Consider the following 15671-nt stretch of genomic DNA (forward strand, 5'->3'; position numbering starts at 1 on the left):
CCGGGAATCGAGCCCAGGTCCCCCGCACGCCAGGCCGACGCTCTACTGCTGAGCCAACTGGCCAGGGCCTCTTTCATTTTTTTAATGGCCTTATTAAGGTATAATTGATATGCATTAAACAATAAACTCCACAGATTTCAAGTAAACATAACTATCACCAGTAGCGAAATAATCGTCACTCTCAATAACCTTGTGCCCTCCCACGGGTCCCTTCCTGCAGTTCCTTGTGTCCAGGCAACCACTCATCTACTTTTGGTCACTGTTGATTAGTTTGCATTTTTTAGAATTTCATATAAATGTAATCAAACATTTTCTAGAGTTTTATAGAAATGGAATCACACAGTATGTACTCTTTCTTGTCTGGCTTCAGGGTTCTTAATCCTGTTGCAGCAGGATTATTTTGAGATTCATCCATGTATAGCAATAATTAATTCCTCTTTATTTCGGATTGCCACATTTTGTTTTTCAAGTCAGTTGTTGATGGAATTAGCACTGTTTTCAGTTTTGAACTCTTACCAAAAAAAGCTACTCTGAGATTCTATAAGTTTTTATATGGACATGTGCTTTCATTTTTCTTGGGTATATACCTGAATCACGTGGTATGTGTATGTTTAATTTGGGGGGGAACCCACCAACTTGTTTTGCAAAGTGGTTGAGCCATATCACATTCCTGCTCACCTGCTGATGAGTGTTGCGTTCCCTCCACACCTTTACTCGCTTGCGCTGCACTCCAACACACCCCAACCTAGACGAGGCACCGGAACAAGTACTCTGTTTGTCTTACCAGACAAGCCTTTGCCAGTAAAAAAACTCCTACTGCAAGTGGCCTTATCAATGTCTTTCCTCAACAAAGGTGGTTCTTCTTCCAAGTAAAAATGTATTATGGATTAATCATTTGTTCATATAACTGAAAATCCATCATTTTAAAGACTGCATTGCATTATTAAATAATAATGTTGCGTGCTTATGTAACATTTTATTTTAATGTGATTATCTTTCTTTAAGGGAGATTTGTCCCCAAAGAATAAAGGTTACTGTACAACAATGAATAGCAATTTATATGAACATACAATGTACCCAGTGAGATAGTTGAAATCCAGTAGTTGAATTTTTCACATTTACTATCTAATTCCTATAAGATAGAAAGAATTTTACCTATGCAAATGAAGACAAGGAGGTATAAGAGAAGGATTTTCCAATAGCAACATCATATGGTTTATTACCTCCCTGATCTCACATATGGACAAAGTGTAATTATGCAGCGATATTATATATATATATATATATATATATATATATATATATATATATATATATATATATATATACACACACATGGTCTGGAGTATATGCATGGTCTGGAGTACATAGCCTGACAAGGGTGTGACCTGAAAATAGAGTAGGCACCTCCAGCAAAGTAAATCTCTGCTATCTTCAAGGTAAAATCCTAAATATCTATCTAGATAGCACCTTCCCAGCAAAATTCCTAGAGCCCTCTCCTTGCATTCTAAAATGAACCATAGCAAACATCTGGAATATTAGCTCTCTGGCTATCTGACCTTGTATGGCACTATGAATTTGCCTACATATTCTTTAACATTTTTAACACTCTATTTACATTTGTTTGTTCAATAGTCTAAAAGCCCCTTGAGTGCTAAAAACCATTTCCTTTCTGCTTTTTTATCTATTAGCATGGAGCATAGCTTGCATGGTACAGAATAAACATGCAATAATCTTCCAGTGAAGGACTAAAGACAGCTAACGTGTGCTACACGTTTTATTTTCTCCAAAATTGTTCAGTCCTGCTGGGATCTCAACAAACCTGCAGTTCTGACAGTCATGACCTTACAATTCTGAAAAGAACAGAATTTGGCTGCTGGCTGGTTGGCTCAGCGGTAGAGCATCAGTCCGGCGTGTGGAAGTCCCAGGTTCAATTCCCAGTCAGAGCACACAGGAGAAGCACCCATCTGCTTCTCCACTCTTCCCCTTCTCCTTTCTCTCTATCTTTCTCTTCCCCTCCCACAGCCAAGGCTCCACTGGAGCAAAGTTGGCCCGGGCACTGAAGACGGCTGCATGGCCTCTGCCTCAGGCACTAGAATGGCTCCTGCTGCAAAGGAGCAATGCCCCAGATGGGCAGAGCATTGCCCCCTGGTGGGCATGCTGGGTGGATTCTGGTCAGGCGCAAGCAGGAGTCTGTCTGACTACCTCCCCGCTTCTAACTTCAGAAAAATACAAAAAAAAGAAAAAGAAAAAATGAATGAATTTTATATAAATCTTCTATTTGAATATTCTTGCCAGTGATGCATATGGATAACTTTCAGTGACCAGGTGACTCCTTTTGTCTCTTCCAGTTGTTCTGTACTATAGCAGTGAACATCCTGAGTGCCTGCGTTTCAGTGATTGGCCTGTTTTTTCTATTTGTTGAGTTTCTCCTATTCGATTTGATTTCAACTAGTACTCTTTGGCCACACGTAAGTACCAGATTTCTAGGAGAATATCATCACAAATTTAGAATTACATTTTAAATTCTTTGGTGAATGATCAAAGTATTTAAGTATCATGCAAGATATGGTAGTGACCTTCATTATTAGTTTAGTGTTTGGCATCTGTACCTCCTACAAATGTAGTTCAAACTGCAAGTTACATTCCTAAAGCTAAGATCACCAAAAACCTCAAGTAACCAAATGAAGTGTATCATCAATATTAATAGGTGTATATTGAATGAGTTAGCATTAGATTCAATTCTGACCCCCCCCCCCCGGTAACCAAGATATTTTATGATAGCTCTGTTGTTTCCAGGTACCTGCTTGTCTGAGGCCAGTTCTCTTAGGACTTAAAAGACCAAGTTTATTATAGCAAGTTTTGATGATCTTCAAGGAAAGAAATAGTCACAGGGCTCTTCACTTGCAGAATGTTTATTCTAATTGAGGGTGGTCCAAAATTCAAATTATTTTGCTACACAAAATTGAAACCTAATGAAGCAAGTAAATGGCACATCAAAGAACCATATTTTACTATAGTGGATGCTACTATTTTATGACACATACCCTGAAAGGTACCTTTAAGTGAAATCTTAAATATAAACCCCCAGATATTACTTAAAAGTATATTTGCATAATAAGAATGCCTTCTTTTACTGGATTGGTGTATAATTATAATCTTAACTCTTTCATTTATCCAATTCATCTCCTGAACCACCAGTGTTTATATTACCAAGAAATTCAAGCTTTCTCTTGAGGTCCCTTCCTTGTTGGCCCTGTAAAATTATTCAGAAAATTTGGGAATCAAAGGTTCAATACTGACTCCAAATCTCTCTAGTTGATAGAACCCTGGAACATCTCAGCAGCTCGCCAACATGCCCATCATTTCCACTGTCATGATTTCAGTTACTAAAATGATATCAATATGACAACTGATCCAGATAACTCATGGTGTCCTTGTCACAAAAGTGCTTTGGGTCCTTCAGGCTAGGGTTTTCAATATTACAGATTCTGCAGTCTTGTTCCCAACCCAAGTATCCTGCAAGGATATGAGTCTAATGGGGCAATCCCAGGAGGAAACTGCTTACCCCCCAAGACACATAAGCCCTTGTGCTGAGCCTACGTCACAAACCCAAATTTCCTCTTCTTTCACAGTGAGTTCCTTTCTGGGCCCTTTCCCAACAACAGGTGGACATCTCTCTATTAAGTGAGTTCTATAAAACTGAACCTCAAGAGTGTTCCAATTCCATCTTTTCCAGAGGTTCATTGGCCTCAAAGAAAATTTGCTGGACTTATCCACAAAAACAAACACATCAATGACATTCATTATCCATTAGTCAGAAATTTATCCGTTTATAAAGATCCTCAATAATTATCAGTTAGCATTATGATCAACAAAATAATATAAATAACCATAGTTGTTGGGGGTGGGGAATATACTAAGTAGTTTTTCTTTTCTATTTTTCATTTTCTTTTCCTGCAATTTTTCTATACCTTTATTTTTAGTGTTAACATATAAAGATTTCTAAGGAATGTGTTTTTTCTTTTTGGAAACAGAGAAGTAGTAAACTTCTTTCACTGTATTTCTTCCTATTCATCACCTTGGAGTTGATTGTCTCATGTTTAGTGATCCACTGGGGACAAAAAGCAAGACATGAAAGATAATGAAGATGTGGTGAGTATCTTGTTTCTCCCCTGGTGAACCAGAAGACACTGGGTTCTATAGTGAACCCTGTGGAGAACTAAGACTTTGATAAGAATTAAGTGTAAATCATGTCTTCTCTAAGCTGTGATCCTAGGTAGCTGAAAACCCTCTGCACTAACTATTGTGCGCTATATGGGTTTCTATACAATTAAAGGTAAGTAATTTGCCCTAGACAAAGATGTTTTTTATTACAGGATATTTTTATGTTTATACTCCATAAGAGAATAGATGGAAGGCATATGATCAGAGGCAGATGAAGGTCAGTTGAGGCCCTGGCCGCAGCTGTGCGGGCCTATACAGCGTAGTATATGTATAGTATAAGGTTGGGGTTTTGTGGGGCCCTTCAGATGTCAGGGCCCAGGGCACGTGCCCAGTGCGCCTACAGTTCAACCCGCCTCTGCATATGATTTCCTGAATCAGGTCTTTTAATTCAACAGATAGTCCCCTAAAAACAATAAACTGGGGAGATTGTTAAAGGCACAAGAATATGGGAATGCTGAAGTCTCATACCTTTAATTCTCAAAATTTAAGAGATCAAGTTGAATATCAAAGCATAGGACATTTAGTGTTTTTAGAAACCATGATTTTGGTGTAAGTGAAAAATTGGGAAAGATGGTAAAAGTCATTTTCAACAAAGCTATTTTCCCTTCCTCTACACTTACTACTTCATGACTAAAGGAACTTTATCTTCAGTTGACCTCAACATCACTGAAGCACAGAATTTTGGTGAAAAGTACATCTGCCCTCTCCAACCTATACCCTTACAACAGACCCAGCCTTAAGAATCAATGCAAACCACGAGAACAGCTTAGAAGGAGCACAGAGTTAGCATGAAATTCTAACTATTAGAATTTAACCATACATCCCAGAGAGAGTGATTTAACCATACATCCCAGAGCAGATACATAGGGAGACTTAGGAAATAACAAGAAAGGATAAGAAAGTCTAGGGCCTGGGAATCTTAGAGTAGAAAAAGAGAAAGGAGAATTGAGAGAAAAGGAGGAAGGAGATGCTGACAGATTCTGTTCTCAGATATTCCTGGTTCTAGGACTTCATGCATACCTGAATGAAGCCATTGATACCCTGTTAATATGTTTCTCCACCTCAAGCATCTGTTAGAAATAACCATTGAAACTCATTCATAATAAAGTACAAATGACTACAATGAAGTCACACGGTTCCTTCGATAAGAGAATGGAAATAAGAGCAAAATGTCCAAATACATTTTGCTCTTCTTACATGAAGAATAGAGGAAGTCCAAGGAAAGTTTAGGTCCAAGCTATGAGGTGAGGCAGAAAGGATATGGATAAATCCAAGCATTTAAAACCCAAAGACAATTGGGTTCTACTCCTAGCAAACGTGTCATTGTGTGGAATATAAGATGATAGAAATTATACAACACCAAAAGATGGGAAAACTTCCAAAAATTGTGTTTTTTAGGATCTCAAAAACTAGCAATGGAGAGAAAAAACTAACAGCAAGTTTACTGAAAGGCAATCAGTGATCCAGATATCAGGCTTCCAATACCTTAGTTTCTCTGGAATGAATTCTAGCATGCACATTTTTTTTTTTCTGAAGCTGGAAACGGGGAGAGACAGACAGACTCCTGCATGCGCCCGACCGGGATCCACCGGGCACGCCCACCAGAGGCGATGCTCTGCTCACCAGGGGGTGATGCTCTGCCCCTCCGAGGCGTCGCTCTGCCATGACCAGAGCCACTCTAGTGCCTGGGGCAAAGGCCAAGGAGCCATCCCCAGCGCCCGGGCCATCTTTGCTCCAATGGAGCCTTGGCTGCGGGAGGGGAAGAGAGAGACAGAGAGGAAGGGGGGGTGGGGGGTGGAGAAGCAAATGGGCACTTCTCCTGTGTGCCCTGGCCGGGAATCAAACCCAGGTCCCCCACACGCCAGGCCAATGCTCTACCGCTGAGCCAACTGGCCAGGGCTAGCATGCACATTTTTAAAAGAAAAGGTCTTTTGCAGTACAAAAGAAGATGCAGTCTCTGAGTATCAAAAGAAAGTAGAAAACCTAAAAGAAAACATTTTTCTGGTAATTCCCTCTGTAGTCTTAATTTTATCAGATTTATTCAAAATAAAGATTATTTAAGCAAAGCAATCTGCAGATTAATATGGTAAACTAAATACAGAATGGTAAGTAAATTAATGATGCTGGACCAGTTTTTCTGAAAGTGAGTGGTGAAAAATGGGGGTCAAGAAACTAGATTGGCCCTGACCACGTGGTGGCGCAGTGGATAGAGTGTCAGACTGAGATGAAGAGGACCCAGGTTTGAAACCCCAAGGTCGCCAGCTTGAGCACGGGCTCATCTGGTTTGAGCACAGTGCACCAGCTTGAACCCAAGGTTGCTTGCTTGAGCAAGGGGTTACTTAGACTGTTATAGCTCCCCCCCCCCCGGGTCGAGCCACATATGAGAAAGCAATCAATGAACAACTAAGGTGCTGCAACGAAGAATTGATGCTTCTCATCTCTCTCCCTTCCTGTCTGTCTGTCCTTATCTGTCTCTCTCTCTCTCTCTCTCTCTCTCTCTCTTTATGTGTGTGTGTTTGTCTCACACACACATAAAGAAACTAGATTGGGATTAAATTACTATAGAAATGAATGCCAATGAATGCCATGTTATAATATGAGGCTCTCATGCTATAAATGTTGCCTGTCTAAACTTTAATTGTAAGAAGTGGAGAAAGAGATGGAGAAAACGAGAACCTAACTTAAATGTATTTAGTTAATATCAAAAGGATTGCCAGATTTTTTTTTCATTTGAAAGTGCTTCTCAGCTCCCCGGCCAAGGCATTTGGGTGATGATGGTGTTCTTAAGTAGAAAAATACAACAAGAGAATTATTTTGTGTGTGAGATGATGGATTCAGTTTCAGATATACATAATATATGTGTGTGTCTCTGTGTACATATATATATATATATTTTTTATTTTCTGAAGTGAGAAGTGGGAGGCAGAGAAACAGATTTGTGCATGCGCCCCACCGGGATCCACCTGGTATGCCCACTAGGGGGCGATGCTCTGCCCATCTGTGGCGTTGCTCTGTTGCAACCAGATTCTAGTGCCTGAGGTAGAGGCCATGAAGCTATCCTCAGTGCCCAGGCCAACTTTGGTCCAATGAAGCCTTGGCTGCGGGAGGGAAAGAGAGAGATAGAGAGGAAGGAGAGGGGGAAGGGTGGAGAAGGAGATGGGTGCTTCTCCTGTGTGCCCTGGCCGGGAATCAAACCCGGGACACCCACATGCCAGCACTGCTGAGCCGACCGGCCAGGGCCTAGCATTAATTCTTAACAGTTTAAATTTGGTTAGTTTGTCTAAGAAACTAAACATTTATGTATATTTAGTCAAGGCTTTTAGTGTTTACTAAGGATGGTTGTTAGTTTCTAACCTAAGTGGAAAAAAGAAAAAGAAAAACACTAAAAAAATATGTGTTGATTCCGGAGATGTGTGGGTTAAGGAGAAGGGAGGAGGGAATTCCCATTAACTTCTCTTCCAAAATCACCACCAAAAACCGTGGGGTCTCACATACACAGTCCCCTCTTATCAGCTTTTTAGAGAAGATTTATCTGCCCAGAGATGAGATAACTCAAGAACTGGTTTAGAGACTCAGAGTCCGAGTAAGAATTAATATCCTCATTCAAGAATAAACTGAAAATGAAAATGCTGGGATGAGTAGTGTTTCTTTTAACATGACTGTGTCCTTTCTCTGAGTCCCTGCATGCTCTGTCACCAAGTCACCTACCATGTCAGAATAGATACTTAATTGGGAAGAACTTGGAAAGTCATTTAGTAAAAAAATTCAATGACTTAGAATAAGGGCACTTTTTAAAGTGTATTAATAATCAGTTTACCAACACCCCACTTATCTCAGGTCCATGATACCAGAGCGTCCTTTTCTTACATACCAAAGAACAGAACCATCGGGCTCTCAGTCCAGAATGAAAAAGTTTAAGGATAAATGAAGGAAGAATATCACCATTTTTTTTCAAGTGGCTTTCTAGAAACATATTTTAGAAAACTTCATCTCAATGTTTGTTTCTTCTCATTCTGTAAATAAACATTAAAATGGATGGCTCTGGTTTATGCTTTCTATATGAGGATGTTGAGTGGAAAGTTTTCTCAGTTTAGATCTGGTTGTCTTAAGTTACAGAATTATTTCACTCAGGAAAACTCCAGGGGCTGGAACCACAGCTATGACCCACAGAGCACCCAACACTTTCTTCCTACAAAAGAGGTCCCAAAGCAAAAAGACCTGTGCATAAGATGCATTTAGAAGACACCACCAAATGCTGTCCAAATGAAGAAAGAGAAAGTGAACATCTTTCAGTATTGGCATCCCAGGCAAGACCAAAGAAAGGCTCTGAAGTTCATTCGTGCATTCACTCATTCATTCATTCCCTCTTACCATGTGCCAGGCACAGCGGTATACACTGGTCACACAGGTCATTGCCAAGGGTTAGAGTGTAAGGGATGAATGAGGGAGGCAGGTAGACACAGAGGTCAAGGAATCGGACAAAATCTCTGCCTAAATGAAAATCACTGTTTGGGAGAATTCAGTATCTGACTCGTGGTTTTTACTTAAGCAGAATAAAATGAAATAATAATTACACTGGTAGATTGATTACACAATAACTTCGGTATTCAAAGTTCTGTAGCATGAGCCTATGAGGTACCTGAGCAGGTGTTATCTCCACTCTGTTGAGTAACTGAAGACCAAAGAAGCTAATTATTCTTCCCCGGTGTTGCGCCCACTACAGCATGTAGAACATTCTCGGTGGCAGGGAGCCTCCGTGATGGCGCTTCTTCAAAAAGGTGTCTGCAGAATTATCAGCCAGCAGGCAACGTCAAGCACGGCCTCTTGCCCCGGGGAGTACCAGGTCCAAGGACAGAGTAGGATGCTGACACAGTCCGGGGAAGGGTGGTATAGAAATGCCGCCCACTGTCAGCCCACTACCCCACTCTTATCCTGGGAGCTTGCAGGCTCAGTGGAGCTGCGAAGGTTCCACCGTGCCGCACCGGCCCGCGCGGGTCTGCACGCGCAGCGTCCCACGCAGCTGCGCTCTGGTCCGCAACCGCTTCGTTGTTCACCTCGCGAGGCGGGATGAAGAGCACGACCGAGGAAGCAGATCCCGCCAGACTCCTCTGGTTGGGAGGCCCTGAACTGACCGTGCCCCCTGCAGGATCACGCCCCTCTGGCCCTGTGCTCTGGGCATGACTCTAGGGTAGGGAGCCTAGGCTGGGTTGCCACCGAGACACAGATTTGGTTACCCTGAGGTCCTAAGTTGCCAGGCCCTGGTGTCTTGGGACTCGGTCATCCTGGATTCTTTCATCTCTAGAAATGTTTCACTGGTATCAATAGTTAAGAAGATCCATGCTTGTCCTACGCATTTCAGCACCATTCAGAAGACTAAGTGGCCAACAAGCCTCACCTGGGGGCACCTTCCATCGTTTTCAGTAAGTCAACACCCACCTGCCTGGCAGGTGACCTTGTGAGTCGCAACACTATGGCAAACCAAGGCCTGCCGTCCTCAAGCATCTGCTCTATTAGGGTTCCCATTTGAGAACACTGTTCCTTTTCTCTTGTCATCCTGATGTTTCAGATCTCTGTTTGAGATCCTCTCGAGTCTGGGTTTCAGCTGTTTCATATGATCACCGTTTATCACCTCGTGGTGCGTCTCCAGGGTTCCTAAAGGGGATTTCGTAAATTCACGTAACTTAGATTCAGCCAGTCCACTCCAGAGGTACCATTCAAATTTGATGGTGTTGCCTGGAGTTTCAGCTTGATCTTGAAGATGGCAGTAATGATAACACAACCCTGGCGACATGTGTTGCTCACCTTGTACATACCAAACACTATTCTAATTTTTTTCTCTTTAATATTAATGTCATGAATGGCATGAGCCCATATATTCAGACTTATCACCTAAAATACCATGAAATGAAAGCCAGTTCTGGTGTTTGTAGGCCACAGGAACACACAGAAATTCGTTTGCATTTTTACAGTTATTCAACAATTATTGGGCTCCAAAACTGTGCCATATGCAGTGTTTAAAGTCTATAATAAAAAGATAAGTATGACACAAACATACAAAAATATTTATATCTGGCCCATTAGTGGAACTGAACTAATCAGAAATGGCCAGAGGGTCCTCTGAGAAGTTGGGCTGGAGAAGAAACAAGAGGGCACATCATGAAAAGCTATCGTATGTTTGGGCACTATCTGAAGACAGTGAGTGGGAAGTCTCCTAAGTCATGTGATCAGACTTGACAGATTGCTGTGACTGATGTGTATGGCATGGGCTAAAGGGGCAAGAAAAGGAGCAATGAAATTTTGAAGGAAAGAAGACCAAACTAGAGACCTTTGCAATAATCCAAGCAAAAAATGAATCCCATGTCAACTCAGCTGCTGATTTCTTAGCTCTGTTTCCCATTCCAGCTTTGTACCTGCCCTTCAGGATAGCATAGGTTTCGTTTCTGGCATCTGCATGTGTTGGCTGGTTGATTGGTTGAGTTGAGTTGGTCAGGTTGGGTTGACTTTGAGGAAAGAAGGTTAAAGGGAAGGAGGCTGGAAGGAAGCAGTGAGCATATCTAAGTTTACCCATCGAGCACCATTTTAATTCCACTGCCAAACAGCAGTGGAATTGCCTACTTTCTCTGGAAACAGGGCAGAAGCCCAGTCCAGCAGATGGAGAGGTCACAGAGATTAGAGGAAAGCTGATACAGAGTGAGCATGTGGGAACCCCCTAGGTTCATTTCTGGATATGAGACTAAGGGCAGTGAGACTAATTTAAAAGACATAGATGTAACATTAGTGAAAATGGCAGAGGAGGGAACACTGGCAAAAACTGTCAGAATCAACTGTCTCCCAACACTAGAAATTAAATGGAACTTGCAAGAAGGGAATGCTTAATCAAAACACAACTTGGTAAGAACATTGTGTGGAATTGTATCATTGCCCACTCCCCAGCTCATCAAGGGCCTTGAAGAATATAGTCTGCACTCCCAGTGCAGGTACCAAGTGCCATAGGGAGCTGAACAAATCTTTTCTCAAAGAATTTCTGAGACCTCTCTGGTGGTTTCCTGGAGGACCTGCTCAAAAGACTCACCTTTGTCTCACTTAACTCAGAACCATCCCAGTGCTGAGGTAGTAAAGCAAATCTAGGAATGCCCTAAAAGGATTATATTACCATGACCAATCCCAGAAATGCCAGTGGCGGCCTATACGAAAAGAGTCTATGTAATATACCATAGTAAGAGAACAAAGGGGGAAAACACACAATCATTTCAATGATACAGAAAATGAATTTGGAAAAATCCTTTACTCCTTACATGATAAAAATACTCAACAAACCAGAACTAGGAGAAGACTTCCTCACCCTGGCCAGATAGCTTGGCTGGTTAGCGAATCCTCCTGAAGCACAGAAGTTGCTGGTTCAATCCCCCCATCAGGACACATACAGCAACAGATTGATATTTCTCTCTCTCTCTCTCTCTCTCTCTCTCTCTCTCTCTCTCTCTCTTAATCTCCTGCTCTCTAAAAGCAATAAAAAATAAACATTTAAAATTAAGTTACTTTAAAAAAATAGAAGAAAGAAAATAAAAGGACTTCTTCAACCTGATAAATGATATTTATGGCAAACCACAGCTGACATTATATTTAATGGTGAAAGACTGAAAACTTTTCTTCTAAGATCAGAAACATGACAAGATGTTCACTTTCTTCTCTTCACTTCAATTTAACATTGTACTGGAATGCTACACAGAAAAAGTAGGCAATAAAAATAAATAAAATGTATCCAACATAGAAAGTAAGAAGTAAAACTATCTCTATTAGTATATGGCATGATCTTATATCTACCTGACCAGGATTTACCTGTCAAGCCCACTAGGGAGCTCATCTGGGGTATTGCTATGTTGCTCAGCAACTGAGCTCTTCTTAGTGCCTGAGGTGAAGGCCAAGGAGCCATCCTCAGTGCTCTTTAGGATTTGAAGAGCAAATCCTAAAGAATTCACATACAAAAAGATAAGAAGTTTAAAAATTCTCTAGCTATAAGATAAATGCACAAAAATCAGTTGTATTTGTATACACTGGTAATGAACAATCCAAAAACAACATTAAGAAAACAATTCCATTTACATAACAATCCAAAGAATAAAATACTTAGAAATAAATTAAAAATGAGGTTCAAGATTTGTACACTTAAAATAACAAAACATTGTTTAAAGAAATTTAAAAAGACTTAAATAAATTTGAAAGATTTCTTGTGTTGAATGACTTGGAAGATTTATTATGGTTAAGATGCAATACTCCCAGACTGGTCTACAGATTCGATGTAAACTCTAGCAAAATCCCAACTTGTGTTTCTTACAGAAATTGACAAGCTTCTCCTAAAATTCATATGGATGTCAAGGAACCCTATTTAACCAAAACACTACAAAGTGAGAGACTCATAGTTCCAAATTTTAAAGTCTATTATAAAGCTATCAAAATAGTATAGTACTGGCCCTGACCAGTTGGTTGAGTGGTAGAGTGTAGGCCTGGCATGTGAATGTCCTGCCTTTGATTTCCATTCAGGGCATACAGGAGAAGCACCCATCTGCTTCTCTAGCCTTCCACCTCTCGCTTCTCTCTCTCTCTCTCTCTCTTCCTCTCCTGCAGCCATGGCTTGATTGGAGTGAGTTGAACCCAGGCACTGAGGATGGCTCCTTGGCCTTTGCCTCAGGCACTAAGAAGAGCTCAGTTGCTAAGCAATATAGCAATGCCCCAGATGGGCAGAGCATTGCTCCCTAGTGGGCTTGATGGGTAGATACTGGTCAGGGCACATGCAAGAGTCTGTCTCTCTGTCTCTCCTCCTCTCAGTGAATGAAAAAAAAAGTGTAGTACTGACATAAAGAAAGATATATAAATCAACAGAATAAAATTGAGCATTTATGAATAATGTCAAGGCATCTATAGTTAGTTTAGATGTGTGGGAAGATCATTTAATGGAGCAGTCTTTTCAGCAAATAGTGCTGGGGAAACTGAATATTCATATGCAAAAGAGTTAATTTCAACTTATTGATCCACACCATATGGATCAAAAACCTAAAAACACAAAAGCTAAAAATATAAAATACCTAAAATAAAATAAGGAAAAAAGAAATCTTCATGACCTTGAATTAGGCATAAGTTTCTTAAATATGATGCCAAAAGCATAAGCAATGACATTGACAACAAAAAAATAGATAAATTGGCCTTCATAAAGGTAAAAAACTTTTCCCAGCATTATTGAGATATAACTGATAAATAAAATTATAATATGTTTACAATGTACAATATGATGATTTTATATTCATGTAATTTGTGAATAATTAACACACTCAACTTAGTTAATACATCTATTACCACATATAGTTATATATTCTAAGAACACTTAAGATCTTAGTAGATTTCAAGTATATATTACAGTCTTATTAACTACATCACCATGCTGTACATTAGATCTAAAAACATATTCATCTTATAACTAATAGTATTTACCTTTTGAGCACCGTTTCTCCATTTCTCCTACCCACAAAGCCTCTGGCAACCACTATTTTTACACGTTTCTATGAGTTTGACTTTTTATTTTAATGTTTCACATATAAGTGATACCAGATAGTATTTGTCTTTCTCTCCTGGCTTATTTCACTTAGCTTAATGCCCTCCAGTTTCATACATATCACAAATGGCAAGATTTTCTTTTTTTTATGGTAGTCTTTGTTTAATGCTTCAAGTAGGCTGTGGTCTGCTCCATGTGTCTTTATTCTGGGATTCATACTGACGTAGAGTAAAACAATATCCTGGGAAGTGATATTCTCGCCACAGAGGGAAATGAGCAAGAAAGCTGATAGAAACTTATAATACCTGATGAGGTTTGGGCTCAGACATGGCATATATCATGTCCTCACACTGTATCAGCCAAAGCAGGTCACAGGCCCAACTCAATACCAGCAGAGCAGAGAAGTAATTCTTCCATGGAGCGGAGGAGGGGCCCTGCAAATCACAAGGCAACATGTGAAGGTGTATAACTCTCTAACAGGCAAAGGGGAAAGAGTAATTGGGAACATATTGATCATACCTACTTCCCTGAACCATCACCTACTAATAAGCCCTTGGAGAAGGCTACTAGCCACAACCTCTAGTAATATTATGAACTTAAGATACAAAACATTGTCTTTTGTCCCAGGCTTTGAGACTCAATCATTATTCTGGAGCAGTATGAAAATCCTCACTTCATGTACTTCTTCTTTCATGAGTTTTAACCAAATAAATGGGAATTTGTTTTAAAGATGCCAGTGTGTCTCACAGACAAGGCTTAAAACACAAGTAGAATCAAGAAATTGAGAACCATCAGGCATTTTAGAGGGTACTATTCTTACATCTCTTTACTCTGGGTGTTCCTCCACTCTTCTTTCCAAAAGGTAGAATGTGACAGTGCTCTTACTTCTTTTTAAAGAAAAGAGCCCAGATTGGGACTATGTTGTCTTAGGGCTAAATACAACCTCCTGGGAAGGAAGCTGTGATTGGTTCAGTTAGTCCAGATGCCCATGCCTCCTCCAGTGAACTATGGTTAGATTGAGAGACATTCTTGTAAAGACCAAACATGGCAACCAAGAACCCAGGCCTGGGTGACCCTGGAGATCTAGAGGAGCAGGTTAATTCCTAGAAAAGGGGAAAATAGTGGGGGTGCAGCTCCTATACCAAAATTTATCTAATCAGTCTCATTTAAAGACCATGATGGAAGCCTAAACTCTGAGGAGTAGCGCTTGGGTTTTGACAAGGAGTTATTAGCTATATAGCAGAGAGTAACATCAACAGGTGAATGCAAAAGCTTCTCAAGGAAAATAAGGGAAAACAAGAGGCTGTAATATTAAGTGCCTTATCTCAGACATAATTAGTATTGCTTTTCTCTACATTTCTTTACAGAAAAGGAATCTTTTCATTCTCCAAAGTATGTGTATAATATCTTAATTAAAATGCCAAGAGGAAGATACACCCTAAGAGATGAGGCCAGAGCACTGGGGGTAAGGACTAAGTACTACCTGGGTCAATAAATGATGGGTATTACATCTTCCTAATATAAAAGGGAAGAGATCACATACAGTGAACTCCCCAAAGAGAAGAACGTGGATGAAACTGTTCTGAGGGGATGCTGTCAAACTACAGCAAGTTGGACACAAATTATAAATCCATAAGTCATAACTGAATAGTTCAACATCTTTACAGCCTGCCTAGGGTTCTAACAAATACTGTCTGAGATAGCTTACGCATGGAAGGTCCATTTTCTGCCTTTGTTTGTAGACAGTTTGAAACAAGCTTGTAGATCATAAATGAGGTGGTCAGGCAATAGGCTCAGGACCAGAAGGAGCCGTAGTTACTGGGGTTCTGTGGCCAGTGGCCATTTGATAACATTGTTCTCAACATGCTCCTCTATATTTAGCTCAAGGATGTCATAT

Source organism: Saccopteryx bilineata, chromosome 1, assembly GCF_036850765.1.
Source record: "Saccopteryx bilineata isolate mSacBil1 chromosome 1, mSacBil1_pri_phased_curated, whole genome shotgun sequence".
NCBI classification, from domain to species: Eukaryota; Metazoa; Chordata; class Mammalia; order Chiroptera; family Emballonuridae; genus Saccopteryx; species Saccopteryx bilineata.